Below are 19,192 nucleotides of genomic sequence, written 5' to 3' on the forward strand. Positions count from 1 at the left end.
CAATCTCTCCCATCACTTCCTGTAGTAACCTAGGGTAACCCCATCTAGCCCAGGGGATTTACCCATCCTTATGTTTGTAATTCATTCAATCAGTGGATATGTCCCTTCAACTTTTCTACACACTGTCCAACCAACTGATTGACTGCTTTCCATTTCAGTGCAATACACAGTTCTGCCTTCCTGAGTAAGTATGGTTCACAACGTCATGTGAACCATGGAATGAAAAAAATAAAGGAATACACCAGTGCCTTCCTGATAAATGTTTATGACCGAAACATCGACTCTTCTGCCCCTCGGATGCTGCCTGACGTGCTGTAATTTTATAGCACCACATATTTTGACTCTGATCTCCACCAACGACAGTCCTCACTTTCTCCATTATTGATGGCTGTACCCTGTGCACACTGAGTGGGCAATTAACCATCAGAAAATCATTGTATGTGGAGCGAGCTGACTGCTCACTTTTGGAAAGTTGCACTTGATGAATACGTTTTTTAAAAAAATACAATTCCGCAGATATTCATTCAGTGCCAGAGTTAGAGTTATGGTTCATGGTTTGAGCAGCTTTATAACAAACACGAAATGACTGAAGAACTCCGAGGTACAGGGTATTCCAGGAGAAGTGACATTTTTACCATCACAGAGGCGCATTTGAGGGAGGTCAGGGCTAACAACTCAATACTCTGTTGTACTGGAATTATAGGCAGGACAGGACAGGGTGTTAAAGAGTGTGTGGTGTTGCTTTATTAATTAACAAATCAATTTCTGCTGAAATGATGGACAATATCTTGGAAGGGTCTTCAAATGAGGTTTTGTGGGTCGAGGTTTGAATCAAAATGGTGACACACACACACACACACACACACACACACACACACACACACACACACACACACACACACACACTGTTTTTTAAAGCACATTTTAGCTTACAGTGTGGAAACAGGCCCTTCGGCCCAACAAGTCCACACAGACCCTCCGAAGAGAAACATTAAGATTGACAAGTTGCCAAGCCCAGATCAGATTTGTCCTCGGCTGCTTTGGAAATGAAAAATGCAATTGCTTCGCCACTTGCGAAGATCTTTGCATTCTCGATCTCCACTGGAGTCGTACCTGAGGAGTGGAGAGAGACAAATGTAATTCCTCTCTTCAAGAAAGTAAATAGGGAAATCCCCGGCAATTACAAACCAGTAAGTCTCAATTCTGTCGTCTGCAAGGTGTTAGAAAGGATTCTGAGGGATTGTATTTATGACCATCTGGAAGAGCATGGCTTGATTAAATGCAGTCAACACGGCTTTGTGAGGGGCAGGTCATGATGAGAGTTGAGCTGTGGATGTGGTGTATATGGACTTCAGCAAGGCATTTGATGAGCTTCCCCATGGTAGGCTCATTCAGAAGGTCAGGAAGAATGGGACACCAGGGAACTTAGCTGACTGGATACAGAATTGGCTGGCCTACAGAAGACAGCGAGTGGTAGTAGAAAGAAAATATTCTCCTTGAAAGTCAGTTACGAGTGGTGTTCCACAGGGCTCTGTCCTTGGGCCTCTCCTGTTTGAAATTCTTTTAATGACTTGGATGAGGGGATTGAAAAATGGGTCAGCAAGATTGCAGATGATACAAAGGTTGGAGGTGTCGTTGACAGTACGGAGGGCTGTTGTAGGCTGCAGCGACACATTGACAGGATGCAGAGATGGGCTGAGAGGTGGAAGATGGAGTTCAACCTGGATAACTGCGAAGTGATGCATTTTGGAAGGTCGAATTTGAAAGCTGAGTGCAGGATTAAGGATAGGATTCTTGGAAGTGTGTAGGAACAGAGAGATCTTGGTGTGCAGGTACATAGATCCCTTAAAATGGCCACCCAAGTGGACAGGGTTGTTCAGAAAGCATATGATATTTTGGCTTTCATTTCCAGGGGGATTGAGTTTAAGAGTCGTGAGATCTTGTTGCAGCTCTATAAAACATTGTTGAGACCGCACTTGGAATACTGCATCCATTTCTGGTCGCCCTATTATAGGAAAGATGTGGATGCTTTGGAGACGTTTCAGAGGGGGTTTTCCAGGATGCTGCCTGGACTGGAGGGCTTATCTTATGAAGAGAGTTTGACTGAGCTCGGAATACTTTCATTGGAGAAAAGGGGACCGAATTGAGCTATACAAGATAATGACAGGCAGAGATAGAGTCGAAAGCCACAGACTATTTCCCAGGAGAGAAATGGCTAACACGAGGGGTCATAGTTTTAAGCTGGTTGGAGGAACGTACAGAGGGGATGTCACAGGCGGGATCTTTATGCAGAGATTTGAGAGTATGGAATGCGTTGCCAGCAGCAGTTGTGGAAGCAAGGTCATTGGGGACATTTAAGAGACTGCTGGACATGCATATGGTCATAGAAATTTGAGGGTGCAGACACGAGGATCAGTGGTCGGCACCACGTCTAGGCTGAAGGGCCTGTTCTGTGCTATACTGTTCTATGTTCTATGTTCTATGCTCTATTTTCAAAGTCCTTGCACTTAATAATAACTTGCTCTTGGGTGTGGAACTAAGACCCATTATTTCAATGCTCCATACTGTGAGTTGTGCACTGCTTTCAACATATTGTTATAAAAATGAACGGAATAAAGGGAGAATTTTGTGTTTATTGGACAATCTAAAAGTTGGTATTACGAAAAGATGTCGGACCTTCAGTGATAAGACTTTGCTGTTAATGGTTAGACCAATGCTGCAAGCATTTACACAGAGATTTCCAGCTCAAGTCACACACAAGGATGTTGGGCTGGGATGATGCCAGCCAATTCTGTTTGGATACTGACACTGTGGTAATAACATACACTGGATATGGCTTATGAAGGATTCAATGTAAGATGCCATGTGCTGCAGGAGTCCTTCACCTTTATAACACCTTCATTCAGGATCGTGTCCAAGGTACAGAATTACAGAATTTACGTGGCACAGAAGAAGAGATATACTTGCAAGCCATGGCTGCTTACAGGTCATTGTTACAAATGTTGAACTGCGTCTGGACCAGCGCCATGTGTTAGTCCATTGACCAGTCTGTCCCACACATATCTCCCTGTAGTTCAGGTATGTCTCTAACCAAGGTAAAAACAATGACTGCAGATGCCGGAAACCAGATTCTGAACTGGTGGTGCTGGAAGAGCACAACAGTTCAGGCAGCATCCAAGTAGCTTCGAAATCGACATTTCGGGCAAAAGCCCTATTCCTGATGAAGGGCTTTTGCCCGAAAGGTCGATTTCGAAGCTCCTTGGATGCTGCCTGAACTGCTGTGCTCTTCCACCACCACTAATCCAGATTATGTCTCTAACCAGTCTATTGTGAGGGATTGTGTGAGTAACTGTGCAGCTCAAGTTACGAATCTCTCTGAACATAGTTTGTCGATAACCAGTGTTTTGGAGGTCAAGGTGAGGGCCAGTAACACATTGTCTGAATTCAGGCTTTTTTGCAATGACATTTCCAATAGCTTTGCTGCCTGCAAGATGGTGTGTTCACTTAAATGAACATGAATTGGCTGTTTACTACAGTTAGGTGTGCGCGCAGGTACATCAATTATTGTTCAATTCAATTGCTTTCAACTGAAAAACAACGATGTTTAGTTTATTTTAAAATATGTAAGAAATAAGTGGTATTAACTCTTAATTATACAAAATGTAAAAGTGACCTGTTGTATATTTCCCACAGACTAATCAAGCAACAATCAGATATTGTCTGGAAAGCAAGATTATGTTAACAGGACTATGTCACAGGCAGCATCACCATCCTCTGTGGTGTGTTCTGTCCCACTGACAGGACACAGCCAGGCAGAGGGGGACAGCTCCTTGACATATAGACAAAATGGGGCGGCATGGTGGATCAGTGGTTAGCACTGCTGCCTCACAGCACCAGGGTCCTAGGTTTGACTCCAGCCTATGGTAACTGCCTCTGTGGAGTTTGTAATTCTCCCCGTGTCTGCTTGCGTTTCTTCCCACAGTCCCAAGACATGTAGCTCAGGTTGATTGGCCATGGTAGTGGTTTCCTGTTCGGAGGGTTGGCGTGGACTGGTTGGGCAGAAGGGTCTGTTCCCGCCCTGTAGGGAATCCAATATAATGATATTGGATGCTGGATCCTGTGGTGGCTATTCTGCTATATATAGGGAAACCTATAATTGACCACATCATCATCGATCTGCGTGCTGCAGATACACCACTCCATTTCATATATCGGTAAGAATGGTCACTGCACAGTCCTTATGGGGAGCAAGGGCTAACTTCACATTTTGCAGACCCACCTCACCATGTTATGTACTGAATGGTACAGACTTTATACAGGTTAAGCAACCAATGACGATGCATCCATGAGGTACAATGGACCATCTGCAGCAACAGAATCACATTCTGTACAACTCATACAGTTTGCAACTTCCTGGACCGACATACCTCCCACTGTACAGGAACCATCACGGCCCGACATACCTCCCACTGTACAGTAACCATCACGGCCGGACATACCTCCCACTGTACAGTAACCATCACGGCCCGACATACCTCCCACTGTACAGGAACCATCATGGCCCGACATACCTCCCACTGTACAGTGACCATCAGGGCCCGACATACCTCCCACTACACAGTAACCATCACGGCCATACATACCTCACTCTGTACATTAACCATCACGGACCGACATACCTCCCACTCTCCAGTAACCGTCACGGCGTGACAAACTTCCAGTATGGCCCCAAATACCTCCCACTATACGGTAACCATCAAGAATGGCATGATGGCTCAGTGCTTAGCACTGCTGCCTCACAACACCAAGGTCCTAGGTTCAATTCCGGCCTTGGGAGACAGTCTGTGTGGAGTTTGCACATTTCCCCCGTGTCTGCCTGGTTTCCTCCAACAGTCCAAAGATGTGCAGTTCAGATTAATTTGCCATGCTAAATTCCCCATAGTGTTAGGCGCTTTATTCAGAGGGATAAAGGAGGGATTGGGTGGGTTTGTATGGACTAGTTGGGCTGAAGGGCCTGTTTCCACACTGTAAGGAATGTAATCGACTCTCCAAGGTTCAAGTCAGGAATATGTTGGAATAATCACTTGCCTGAATGAGTGCAGCTCCAACGGTACTCTAGTATGGACTTACCAGCAACAGGCAACACAGTTGTATGGGGAGGATCATGTCTCGCAAACATGACTGAATATTTTGAGGAAATGGCAAATTTTTTTTGATAAGCGAATGGAGCTGGATGTTGGCCGTTTAGATGTTAGCAAGGCCTTTAATATGGTTCCCTATGGCAGGCTCATACAGAAGGTGAAGTGATAGGGGTTCAGTTAGTAAGATGGATAGAGAACTGCTTGGTTTGAGAAGACAGAGTAGTGGTGGAACAGTGTTTTTGTGACTGGAGATCTATAAATAGATTGGCGGAGTTGCAGATTGTTAGGATGATTGCCTGAGAATACAGCAGGATATAGGTCAGCTGCAGACTTGGACAGAGAAAACACAGATGTAACTTTATCTGGACAGTTGCGACATGATGCATTTTGAAAGGTCTAATGCAGGAGAGAAGTATAAAGTGGATGGAAAATTACTGATTGCATCAACATCCCAAGGGATCTGAGTGTACATCTCCACAGTTCCCTGAAAGTGGTAACACGGGTGGATAGGATGAACAAGAAGACTGATTGCAAACTTGCAGACATGCATCAGAGCATACAGTATGAAAATTAACAGGTCATATTGCAGCTGTAGAGAAACTGTATTTCGAGGTACATTTAGAATATTGTGTACAGTACTGGTTGCCACATGATGTTGAAGTGTTGGAGGGGGTATGGAAAGGTTTTACCATCATGTTGTCTGGTTTGGAGGGTATTAGCCAGAAAGAGTAATTGAACACACATGGTATGTGTGCACCTGGGCATGATTGGCTATGGGGCTACCTGATAGATATTTACAAAATTGTCAGAGGCATATCTAGAAAGACAGTTAGAGGCTTCCCCCCCCCCCCCCCCCCCCCCCCAGAGTAGGAATATCAATTACTCAGGACCGTAGGTTTCAGGTAAAAGTGAGAAAGTTCCGTAGATGTGATAGGTAAGGATTTTTTTTGCTGTTCCAGACATAATGTGAAAGTGCCTGAAATGCACTGATAGAGGGGAAGAAGCCAATATAGCAAGGTTTAAGAGGGATCTTGGCGCAAGTATGAGTAAGTAGGGAATAGAACGACATAGAAGATATCGGAGCAAAAACTTTTGCTTTAACTTTGTAATGGCATCATGTGTCAGTGCGGGTTTGCTGGGCTGAAGGGCCTGTTCTTCTACTGCACTGTTCTTAAAGTCAAGATTTGAGCACGGGAGAGGCGAGATGCTCACTGAATGATTACTGATGATCAACAGCCACATTATTGTGGATCCACCCCCTCATCAACTTGCAGCTTCATATCCTCCCCCACTGTGTGGAAACTCAACATGGAGAATTTGACAAGAAAGTCAGACCCAGTATCTGGTGACTCCATCTCGCCGCTCGCTCCTGCAGACTTCTATCCTGGACACCAATATCTCGGGGAAACTGCACTGACAGAAGCTGCATGTACTCCACACCCACCAATGCTGTCATCTGACACATGCCAGCCTCACTATGCCATCCCAGCACATCTCCGACCCATTGACAGTACGCTTCAGTACTTCAATGCTGCATCTCAGGGTGCACTGACAATTCTCAATGCAATGCTGCAAGGACACTGTGCTCAGGAAACACACACACAGCTCATGGACTGTCCCTCTGGGCTGCTCACTCCATGTTTGCACATAGTCAATACTGCTGCAAGGACACTGTGCTCAGGGACACACACCCAGCTCATGGACTGTCCCTCTGGGCTGCTCACTTCATGTTTGTACACATTCATTTTGAACTGACTTGAATGCTCAAAGAATTATTGACTTGCCTTACCCTGCCTTTAGCAGCGTTTCCCCTCACCTACAGCTACCAGGCTCACCCGCCTGCTGTAATGTCTTGGTGTTTAGCAGGGACACAAACCCAGGAAGCTTGATATCTTTGTCCACAGTCAGTCATGATGCCCAGCACAGTGAGTCAGGGGAAGTCTCAGATCCCAGTCTGGGAGCTTGGACACGGTCAGTCAGCCGCTCGTGGTTGTTAGGGTCAGGATCCTTCCCCTGTGAGGGGGTGAGGAGATGAATGTTAGGCTGCCCCATATCCCTCTTCGATCTTTGTGGCCTAGTGTGGGAAGGTTCCTTCTGGAATGTGAGAATTACAAGAAGGATGAGGGAAATCGAAGTGATTGGTGCAGCTGTTAGTGCTGGGCCAGCTGGGGAAAGATGTCGAGGTGCGCTGAGTGAGTGAGTGGGCAGCAGGCAGAGTGGGGCAGAGGGGCAGAGAAGAGATTAGAGAGACTGAGAGAAGGTGCTGCATTCAGTGAGAGTGGGAGAACATGAGCCTTGGCGGGAGGTGGGTGCAGTAACAAAGAGAGTGAGGGTGCGGTCACAAATTGCAGATGGTGGCACTTACCCTGGTGGAGGAGAAATGGTCACTGACCTCCTTCCTATACTGGTGGATATTCACCCAGAAGGCTGGTACCTCACTGACCCAGGGATCAGCCTCGGACCAAGCTGGCAGAGTCTGGTGTCATAGCTTTCCCTGCCATCCCTGAAGGAAGATAATGTCCCTCTCATGCACCATGTCATACGCAAGGACCCGTGGTTTGGCCACAAAGTGGGGCCCCAGTTTAACCCCCTCTGCCATGTCCAGGCCATTTTCAGCTTCACACTCCAAGAGTAAAATGACATTTTAAAGATGGCTCCTGGAAACAGGGAGGCTGGTGCATTCTGGGATATCCAGGCAGAGGGCAGTTGTTATGACGAAGGGGAAAAATCATCACGTTAGTGTCAGATAAGAGGAAGACCACGCAGGCAGGGAGAATATGAGGCAGATTGGGATGGTATCATGAGAAAATGCAATTCACCGTTTGGACAGTAACCCTCCATGAAACCCGATTAAAATGAGACTTGACGAAATCATAAGATGGGTTAGGCCTCTGTCTGTATGAAACAAAATAGAGATGAAATATTGGGAGCAACAAACTTGGAGCGGAGAATTATACAGGAGATTCAATTCCTTAAAAAGGGGTAACACAATGTTCCAGACTGCTAAAAGGAGCAGGAGAAAATCCCCTGCCTTATCGTTATCTACGTTATTCAATCCTCCCTGGATGCAGGGATGGTGCGGGCGGACTGGAGAATGGCTAACACTGCAGCTTTGTGTCATGTGGAGCAAGGGACTGACTGAATAGGTCGAGGCTGGAATTATGAGACAGTGGATAAACTGTCACTGAGGATGTCCCAGGGACTCCAGGACAGTCAGTATGAGGTTGTTCAAGGAAGATCGTGTGTAATTAATCTGACTGTGTTGGTTTGAGACAGTAACTTGTAACTACATGTGACTTACTTGGATTTAACGAGAGATCCCATGGCAGACAGTTTAAAAACAGAAGCTATAGGATCCAGATGAATGGAGCAACCAACCCAGAGAAGTGTCGGGCAAGGCATTTGGGGACATCAACAATAAAGAAGAATGGCGAATAAATGAGAGTATGGTCAGTGTGGGCAGATAAATGAAGGAAGCTGGACAGATCAATAATCTTGTTAATGCAGCAATTGGCATTATTTCCTCTGTCAGCCAAAGTGCAGAACTTCAGAGCAGGAAGATTATGCAGGAACTATATAAATGATGAGTTCAGTCACAGCTTGGGGACTGTGTGCAGTTCTGGTCAACCCATCACATGGAAGGATGGAATTGGACTGGAGAGGGTACAGAGGAGATTCTTCACCCTGTGACAGTGGAAGTGCAGATATGGGGAAAGATAGGGGAATTGAGGATGCTGAGAGGAGATTTGATTGGGGTGCACATATTGCCATGAGCCTGGGTCAAAAAGGAGAGAACATCTTGCTCCTGTTGAAGAATTGCGTTACCAACAGTGAATATAAAATGTAATTGGTTGAAATATTAGCAAAGTGCTGAGGAAGGTTGTTATTTCACCCAGAGTATGGCCGAGATCTGGGAGTCACACATGGAAGTGGAGTAGAGGTAGAAACTCTCAAACCATTTTAAAAAGGTGCCGGAAGCTGCACCTGAAGGCCTATCGTCTCTGGGGAGGCAGAACTAGGGCTTTAAAAATAACATTACATTTTGTCCAATGTAGACAGTGTGCAGAGTGATTTCCTCTATCCTGTACTATTTTAAGAAGTTTTCAAGGGTTACCAATATCTGATAGGATCAATACACAGGAATGAGGGTAGAAAGCAGGGAGGAGCAGTATGTGAATTGATTAGCATCACAATACTACTGATCCCAATCTTTATACACAGTGCACTTCCCTGTTTTAGCCTTTATATCCTTCCTGTGTAAATGGTTAAACCCCTTTGATATATCCAGTTCTGAGTCGTTGTCACACTGCAGCCACGTCTCCATAATGGCAGCCCCATCTGACCTGGTTCATGATGTTTAAAGCTACCATTTCATTGGCCTTGTTGAAACTTTAGGAGGGAATTCAGGGATGGCAGCAAGTGCGAAGTCCAGGATAGCTGTAGGGTCCAGAGGAGGTAACAGACATAGGAAAGAGTGTGAAGGTTATGGGATATTGCAGGGATATGGGTTGTTCTAAAGGCTGAAGGAGATTACAAAGACAATAGTAGTTTCAGGTTTTAAAAATGGAGCTGGAGCAGCCACATCAATATTCAGGCTACAAGAGCCTTGTAGAGAGAAACCCTCCCCGACACCTGATGAAAATGTTACCTGGACAATTTCGCACATGATTTATTTCTCTTTATCTCTCGGCTCCAGAAATAAAACTTCTGTCCAATGTGCCGACAAACTGCCAGTCTCTGAAACATCCTTCATGTTCCATGACCCTTCCCGCCTCTGTAAACCCACGAGTTTCTACAAATATTCCTATTTGTGTGAAGGGCTCCATGCCCTTATGAAGCTCCCTGCTTCAAACCCCCTTCCTCCTTATGGAGAAGGTCACACACAAACAGCAGACTGTGTCTTTGGAACCAGTTAGTGATTCGTAAGAGACGTTCAGAGTTGAGAACATTGAGACCGAGAGTTTGTAGAAAACAGAAAAAAAAGAGCAGAGCTTGTATTGGTCCTGCAGGAGAATGATAACAGGAGGATCGACTGAAAAGGTACAGGACTGTCCTTGGGGAAATTTACAGAGACAGCATTGTCGAAACTGGGGGAGGTTTCAGAGATTAGGGGATTTGTAGGTGTTCATGAACGTTAGAGATACGTGAAGTGTTTTTATAGCGATTGGAACGAGGTCAGTCAGGTAAACCTCATTTTACGTGTCACCTGATTGGGTCTGTTAACCCGCTCTAATCAGGGAATCCTGGCTCAGAAATAAACAGAAGCATCGGGGCTCTGTTCAATATTAGAGCCAGCTCTGAGCGAGCGTGGGTCAGTGCCATGGATCATGCATGGACAAATAAAAGGGGATTTGGTAACAGGATACCAGCCTCTGTGGATTATTGCAGTTTTAACATCTGGTAGATATTACAGAGAGAGGGAGGGCTGGGGAAATTTTCACAGATCAGGACGGTTTAGAATCTGGAAGTTGCAGGGACAGTGAGCTGTGTCGTGGCAGAAGGTGGTTAAAAAATCAGGAGCCTGGTCGGTACTCGAGGATGTTACACAGGTTGTTAGGCATTGGAGTAGATTAGACAACAGGGAAAATTGTAGGGACTGTAGCTAAGAAAATAGATGGGCAGAGTTGGCAGTGCTGGAGGACGTTGGAAATATAATGAATACTGTAGTGGCTGGAGTTTATGAAGATACTGCAATCTGTCAGTGCAGGATGGGGGTAAGTAACGCTGATTGTTGTATGGATTGGAGGAGATTGGAAAGATTAGGTTTCTATGGATCAGAGTAGTTGCAGAGAAGGGAAGATCTGTAAAGACTTGAGAAATATATTATAGAGAGGAAAGTTTCGGGACTGGAGGAGATTCCAGAGAAAGAAGGTTTATATGGCCTGTATGAGTTACAGAGATAAGGAGGGCAACATTGGCTGATGGAGATTGCAGAGATTAGGATGTGTCATACAGGATCGGCGAGGTTACAAAGACGGGATGTTTATGGATTTGGAGGACTCTCAACACATCACACAGACGCCTTTGGCACAGAAGGGTGTCATATGGCCGAACATGGCTATCCCAGCTCTTCAACTGAACTCTGCTGAGTAATTTTCTTCTCCTTCACTCACATCCTCACGTTTGTTTTGTTTTAGAAATTATCCATTCGCCTCCTGAATGTTTCAGTCAAACATGCAGCTATAACGCATCTGAGTGCATCTTAAGTGTATTTTGTGGAGATCTTTTTTCCAGGTATAAATCCTTTTTTCTAATTTTGATGCAGCCTTACTCCATATTTTAACACGCTCATTATGAGGGGCTCACAGGGGGATTCTGAGACAGATCTATGGTGACTTTCAGTTTTCATATAATCCCGCTCTGCTCTACCATCTCCCCTCTAAACCTCCAGCATTCTTCGTGGCTCCCAATTCAATTCTCCATCTGACACGAACTCTATTGTTCTTCACTGTCACCGAGGGAGCATTGGGGTTGTTTATCCTGCCGTTCCTATCTGAGGGATCATTCCTCGATTGGGCCCAAGCCATCTCCTCTTTGCAGGGAGCCATGGTTCAGTTTATCATTTTCTGACCAAATTGGTGTTCCAGTCAAACCTTCCCAGCTTCATTCTTGCCCCATTGAAGGCTGCTCTGCAAAATAATGTTTCTCACTCTCAATTACTGTATATCATTCTCTACCATCATCCTGAAATTTACAATAAAATGATCGCTGTGCCCCCAATCTCTTCCCCTACTGACACTGGATCCACTTTCCTCACCTCTTTCCCAAGGACCAGGTCCGACAGTACATGCTGTCTTGGGCTGGACACATACTCCTGCAGTAAGCTCTCCTCCATGTTATCAAGGAATACTCGAACCTCGTGACCCTGCAACACCAATGACGCAGTTAATATCTGGATAATTTAAGTTTCTCAGTATAATTAATCTGTAGTATTGTCATGGCTCTCAAACGCGCCTGAATATTTATTCTCTCCATCATTTCTTTGGTTGCTGGCGAACAGACTGTACCACATTGTATACGTTATGTTCTGTAACTCCAGCCAAATTAATTCTGTCCTTGGACGGATCATCTTTCTCTTGGACTCCTTAAGTAATGCTAATCTAAACCAGTACTTCTCCCTTCATCCTTTCCCTTGCCTTCTATCATTTTGGAATTCTTTATCATCAATATTTCACACCCAATCCTGCCATTCTTTGAGTCAAATTTCCACACGCCTATCTGCATCTGTAATTCTGCACACTCCGAGTATTCACGTCGATGCAGAGAACCTCAGATTAAGGCTTTCTTTCTTACTCCATCTTCCACTCTTAAAATTGTTGTAGCAAATGAGTACCAACGGCATCTCCCTGTATTTTGAGAATCCTGGTAGTCTCCTCTACTTTCCTTTATGGATCCTAAGCACAGGCCAAGTTATTTTCAATCCCTCCCAAACACCCCGTAAGGTATTCAGTCCCAGCTTTGTCACGTTAGCCCATCCAGCTTGTACAGTTGCTGCCTTCCCCAGAAACAGTCCCAATGTCATAGGAATCTGAAGCCCTTCCTGCTGCACCATCGTTTCAGTCACACTCTCATCTACCTAAAACTCTGAGTTCTGTTGCCACTTGGACACAGCACTGTCAGTGACCAAGGGCTTGCTACATTTGCGGACCTGCTTGCTAACCATCCACCGAGCTCGCTAAATTCTGATTACCAGATAACTTCACGCTTCCTACCCAGGTCATTCCTACCAACATGGACGTGACCTTTGACTGCTCACTGTCCCCCAGACGAAAGTCCTCCAGACACAGTGACATTCTTGACCCCACTATCCTGGAATTACAGACACGCTGACACCTTCTTCACTTTCCTGCCTCCCCTGTGCCTATTGCTCCTCCTTTATTCTCCCTCCCCTCCTGTACAGTCAGGCTGCTTGTGGTGCCACAGACATGGCTCTGACTGTCCTCCACTGAGCAGGCCACACCTTCATCAGCTTCCAAACTGGGAAACTGAATTGGGAGGGAGATATCAGGGTATTCCTGTATTCACTGACTGTTTCTCTTCGATTGCCTAATCCCCCATTCCCTTCTTTATTCCAGGCTGTCATGGCTGCAGGGTGATCTGCTCTGTGCGTGTGCTATCCCCATAACTCTCAACATCACAAAGTCTCTAGCACTGTCTGATCTGCAAGACTCAGTGTTCATCTAGGACATTAGCAGTGACTATGACTTCCCAATGTAACAGAACACATTTACCATGTGACAAACTTGTCTTGCAATGTCGAAAAATGCAACATGTCACGAGTAACTTAATGAATTAGTTAGAATGAAGTTGACATCCGGGAATAACAATATGGTTAATCCCTTATTCCACTGTGGCTTACTGAGGGTAATTCACTATATTGGCTCAGAATTTCACATCCTCTCTTATGTCTGAGATCAATCCTTACTTCAGAAATTGAAAAAATAACTTTGCTGACTTACAGCAATTGACTGACAGTCGTTAATAACGGTGTATTTATCAGCCAATTAACTTACAGCCTTTTCTGCGATGGTTCTTGCACTTGTTCCAAACTCAGTGCAGGCAGGTCCCAGCAGCTGAAAGTTATCTCTGTGACTCCCAGTTATATGTAATCCTCCAGCTCCCATACCACTCTGCTCCCTCACAGGGTCACCGTCTCTGTGACTCCCAGATACGTGTAATCCTCCAGCTCCCTCTGCACTCTGCTCCCTCACAAGTTCACCGTCTCTGTGACTCCCAGGTACATGTAATCCTCCAGCTCCCACTCCACTCTGCTCCCTCACATGGTCACCATCCTTGTGACTCCCAGGTTCGTGTAATGCTTCAACTCCCACTCTACTTTGCTCCCTCACAGGGTCACCGTCTCTGTGACTCACAGGTACGACTAGGCCTCGATTCTCAGTGCTGATTTATATCCTCCCATTTTGCTGCCTCTGTAGCTCCCAAATGTGAGTGAGCCTCATGCCCCTGCTCCAAGTTGCCCCCTCACATGGTCACTCCCTCTGTGACTCGGTGCTGATTTCGAGCCTCCTGCTCTGCTGCTTCTCCAACTCCAAGTCCTAGTCAACCCCAATCCTCGCTACTGATTAATATTCTCCCGCTATGTGCTGTTCTCTCAGGTTCTCTCCCTTTGTGACTCCCATGAAATGGTAGGCCTCAAGCTTCAGCTGAGATTTATAACATCCCATTTCGCACTGCTCTCTTACAGGATCGCTGTTGTGCCTGGAAGACAGTGGGAAAGAGGGGGATTAGACAGAGCAGCGGGTGTTACAGTGATTGAGCTAGTTGTATGGGATGGAACAGGCTATCTGGGGAGCTAGGCAGACCTGCAGTAACTAAAGAACGTTACTGGCAGATACAGCGAGAGTTGCAGACACTGAAGAAGGCAAAGGAAATAGAGAGATAGTGGCTTGTTCATGACGGAGCTTTGTAGAGTCTAGAGGGCTTTTTTCTGAGTTGCTTACAAGATACGTAGACTTCAACAAATGCAAATCGAGAGCCAGCAAGTCGCGTATGGTACTGGAGACTGTTGGATGTTAGAGAGTTAGAAGACTTGCAGTAACTGGGGGGAATAACTTTGTGACACTGGTGGTTTTCAAGTACTCCCAGGACATGAGGAGATGCAGAGAATGGGAGCATTCGAAATAGTGGGATTGTAGGAGTTGGAAGAACTGAGATGTATAAGTAGGAAGAAAATTGCCAATTTAGCACACGCAACCATTGTAATTATTGAGATTTTGGAAGGGAACCTATGCTATCATTGATTGCAGTTATATGGAGAGTAACAGAAACTGAAGGGGTTACAAATTTTAAAAGGGAGAAACTTTGGGTGACCAGAAGTTTAAACAACAATTTAGAGATTTTACTGATCTCAGGCACAGATGGGAATGGAGGAGGTGAGATATTGTGAGGAACTGTCAGATTTATATGGCGGGGAGGATGTCACATATACAGAGAGAGGTGCCTTGTCTGTGTGCAGTTACAGACATTAGAAGTGTTGTAGCCGTAGTTCCAACGGCTGGTGCAGGGGCTCAGGAAGGCAGCTCACTACTACCTTCTCAGGGACAAGTCCAAATAAATGCTGGCTCATCCATCAAAGCTCATGTTCATGAATGACTGATGGAATAAAAGATCTACAAGCAGCACTGAGGTCACTCAGGCAGGCCCGTTCAACAGTACTTCACAAACCCGGAATCTCTATACCATGGAAGGATAGGAGTTCCCTATGCACGGGAACATCAGCATTTCCAACGTGCGCTCCATGGCACGCTCCATCCTCCCAGCACTGTGTCTGTCCCTACACCCAAACGACTGCAGAGGGTCAGGAAGGCAGCTCCCCACCACCTTCTTCAGGGAATTACAGATGGGAAGGTAATGGTGAAACTCTGCTGTTTACAGTCAGACAGAAAAATAAATCCAGCAGTGGGTGTGAAATGAAATTTCCGTTTCAGAACAACATGCTGAGCATGGATAGAGGATTTGCCTGACTGGCACAAGGCAGAGAGTGTGAAGGAAAGGGTCTTTGTCACGATGGGATCTGACGATGGGGAGGGCTCCGCAGGTGTCATTGTTGGGACTACACACTACACGTTATACATTCAGAGTCTGGACAGAGGATGTGAAGGGGTATGAGAAATGGGTTTCCAAGAAAGATTTCAGGGATGAAATTCGTGTCGTATAAGGAGCAGGTGAAGTCTCTGGATCTGCACTTGATGAAGCTTCAGAGGCGACGGTAGAATCCCATTCAAACTTACAGAATACAGAGGGGCTGGATGGAGTGGACGTGGGGAGGATGTTTCCACTTGTAGGAGAGACTAGAGGTCAAGGCCACAGCGTTAGAGTGAAGGAATGACCCTTCAGAATGGAGAAGTGGAGGAATGTATTCAGCCAGAGGGTGATGGACCTGTGGAACTCACTGCCGTTGGAGGTGTGGATGCTTAGTGTTTCAGTGTATCTAACTCAGAGATAAGCAGGTACTGAATGAATAAGGAGATCAAGTGTTACAGGGAGTGAGAGAATGGGGTTGAGAAACAATTCATCCATAATCGAATAGTGGAATAGACCTGATGGACCGAATGGCCTAATTCTACCCCTATACATGATGGTCTTATGGACTGCGCTTATTCCATAGGTTTCTAAGTGTGCAGTTAGCATTTCTGGCATATCGTTTACCATACATTCCAGCACTTTCCTGATTATTGCTGTCATCTCTTGGTTTCAGATAAACTGCAGAAAGCTACACCATGGAGTAACGTGGGATTCCTTGTGTATAAATCTCAGAAAGGTAGCATACAGGGCCAACATGACATAGAGAATGTAAACGGAATGCTGGCATTGATTTCAATGGGAATAGAGAATAAAAATAGGGAAGGCTTGTAATAAATATAGTGGACTCCTGTCAGTCCACACTGAGAATACTGTGAACAGATTTGGTCCCATATCTGGAAGGAAAATGCCCTTGCATTGGAGGCAGCCCAGAGAAGGTTCACCAGGCTGATCTTCACAATGGAGGGATATTGATGAGAAGAGGTGGAGAAGGTTGAACTTGTAGTTGTTAAAATTTAGAAAATGAGGCAAATTTATTGATACACCAAAGATTCTTGTGCTCTTACAGATTCGGTACTGAGACATTGCTTCCCTGACCAAGGATCTGTAACCGTAGATGAAGGGGAATACAATTACCAGAGAAGCTAACAGAGAAAAGCTGGGCTGTAGAGAATGGAGGGTGTTACAGAGTTCGGTGGTTTGAGATCACGATTGGTGGTTAGAGATCAGTTGGTTGTCGGGCTGAAAGATGTCAAGTGGAGTTACAGGATTATCAGTTCTGAAGCATTTACAGAGATCCAGTGGAATATAGGGACTAGAGATTACACAGTAGTAGTTGGAGCTGCAGAAGTTTTTAGAAAAAGGGAGAGTAGACAGATGGGGTGGTATTTGGAGCTACAGGAGTTTACAGAGAAAGGGAGGATTGGAGGGACTGGAGATTACACGGATTGGGGTGGTAGTTGGAGCTGCAGGAGTTTATAGAGAAAGGGAGGATTGGAGGGACTGGAGAGTACAGAGGTAGGGGTGGTAATTGGAGCTGCAGGAGTTTATAGAGACTGGGAGAGTTGTTGGTGCTGGGAATTACATGACATGGACAACAGTGGAGCTCAGGAGTGAGTGAGATAGGGAGGGTTGAATGGGCTGGATCAGTTCACACAGCCAGGGAGAAGTGTAGGGGTTGGAGGATCCAGAGATACTGAGAGTTGCAGGAGTTCAGAGAGCTGGTGAGGACTGTGAAGGCAAGTTTGCAGCATTCCCATCAGTTACACAGAGATGTGGAGTGCTTTTCTGGAGTCGGTTACAAAAATTGACAGGGTTGCAGATACTGGAAGATATTACAAAGACAGTGAGCTGTAGTATTTGAGGAGGTTACAGCGACAGGATGCATTGAGGAGTTGGAGGCTCCTACAGGTTTTAAACCTGCTGCAAGTGATCAAAACCTTACATCGATCAGGGGGATTGGAAGCTCTGGGGATAAAGAATGAGAATTGCAGTAACTGAAGAATATCACAGAGATGGGGAGTAACATATGAGTTAGAGGAGTTATAACATGAGATGAGCTGTATTCAATGGAGTCAGGGAAGATACAGGGAAATCTGAAGGGACAACAGGTGATCAAAAGGACAGTGAGGCTTCTCACTGTCGGATTGGGTCAGTTTACGCAGGCATGGGGTATTTTATGGAATTGTGCTTCTTACAGAGATAAAGAGAGTTGTATAGAATTGAGGAATGTACAGAGATATGGAAGGCTGTAGTTAATGAAGACTTTTGTTGATGTCAGATGCTGAGGTTCTGGAAATTATATGGACCGGCAAGCTGTACAATCTGTCAGAGCTTACAGAGACAGGATCAGCAATAGATCCTGGAGAAACAAACACAGATAGGGAGTATTGCAGACACTGGAGGAGGTTTCTGTTTTAGGGATGATTGTAGGGGAGTGTAACGTTTACACAGTTAGGGGTGTAACAGCTGGAGAAGGTTATGAAGATGATTAGATTGGTGGGGGGACCGGAGGAGCTTCAATTGACAGGGCGGGTGATAGCGACGGGAGAAAGTTACATAGATAGTAAGTCCTGCAGAAACTGATCGGGAGCAGGTTCCACAGATCGGGGTTTTACAGGGACCTGAGAGGATGATGCAGAAAGGGAGGTTTGTAGGATGTCCACATTTTCAGAGTGTTTCAGGACTGGAAAAGGTTATTCAGTTAAGGAGGGATGTTGGAGCTGTGGGAGTTCACAGAAACACGGAGATTTGAAGGGGTTGGGGCTGATTATGGATAGATGGATATATTTAGGGGCAGTAATATGGAACGCAGAGGGAGAGTTTAGATTAGATTCCCTACAGCATGAGAACAGGTACTTCGGCCCAACAAGTCCACACCAACTCTCCAAAGAGTAACCCACCCAGACCCACTTCTCTCCGACAATGCACCTAACACTATGGACAATTTAGCATGGCCGATTCACCTGACCTGCACATCTTTGGACTTTGGGAGGAAACTGGAACACCTGGAGCAAACCCACGCAGACACAGGGAGAAGGTGCAAACTCCACACAGACAGACAGTCACCTAACGCTGGAATCGAACCTGGGTCCCTGGCACTGTGAGGCACCATTGCTCACCACTGAGCCACCGTGCTGCCTAACTTGCAGAATTACACAAAGAGAGAGTGTTTGAGGTGCAGGGAGGACTGGAGGGAGTGGACGAGCAAACAGAGATGTGGAGTGCTGCTGTGGCTTGAAAAGGGTCTGGAGGTGTTCATATGGGTAAGGAGGTCGGTAGGGATGGGAGAAGGTTACTGTGGTCGTGTGGTGCTATAGGCCAGGAGGCAGGAATGTGATCGGACCTGCAGAAGGTTACAGTGATATCATGTTTTCTTGAGACTTGAGGAAAGTACACAGGTGGGTATTTTGCTCCAGGCTGGTGAATTTTACAGAGACGGGGTTACTGTAAGTATTGTGCAAAAATACAGAAATAGGGATTATTGTACTGAGTGCAGGATGAGATTA

At 45.7% G+C, this 19,192-nt stretch overlaps 1 long non-coding RNA gene across 1 annotated transcript in view; it reads right to left on the bottom strand.

The window, feature by feature from the left end:
• Nucleotides 1-11,510: 11,510 nt before the first annotated feature.
• The window catches only part of LOC140453721 (uncharacterized), a 42,995-nt gene continuing 35,313 nt past the window's right edge, over nt 11,511-19,192 (bottom strand). Inside the window, exon 4 of the long non-coding RNA XR_011952471.1 lies at nt 11,511-12,006. This is a non-coding gene — a long non-coding RNA (uncharacterized lncRNA). The remainder of the gene's footprint in view (nt 12,007-19,192) is intronic.

This window comes from Chiloscyllium punctatum, chromosome 27 (genome assembly GCF_047496795.1).
Source record: "Chiloscyllium punctatum isolate Juve2018m chromosome 27, sChiPun1.3, whole genome shotgun sequence".
Lineage (NCBI taxonomy): Eukaryota > Metazoa > Chordata > Chondrichthyes > Orectolobiformes > Hemiscylliidae > Chiloscyllium > Chiloscyllium punctatum.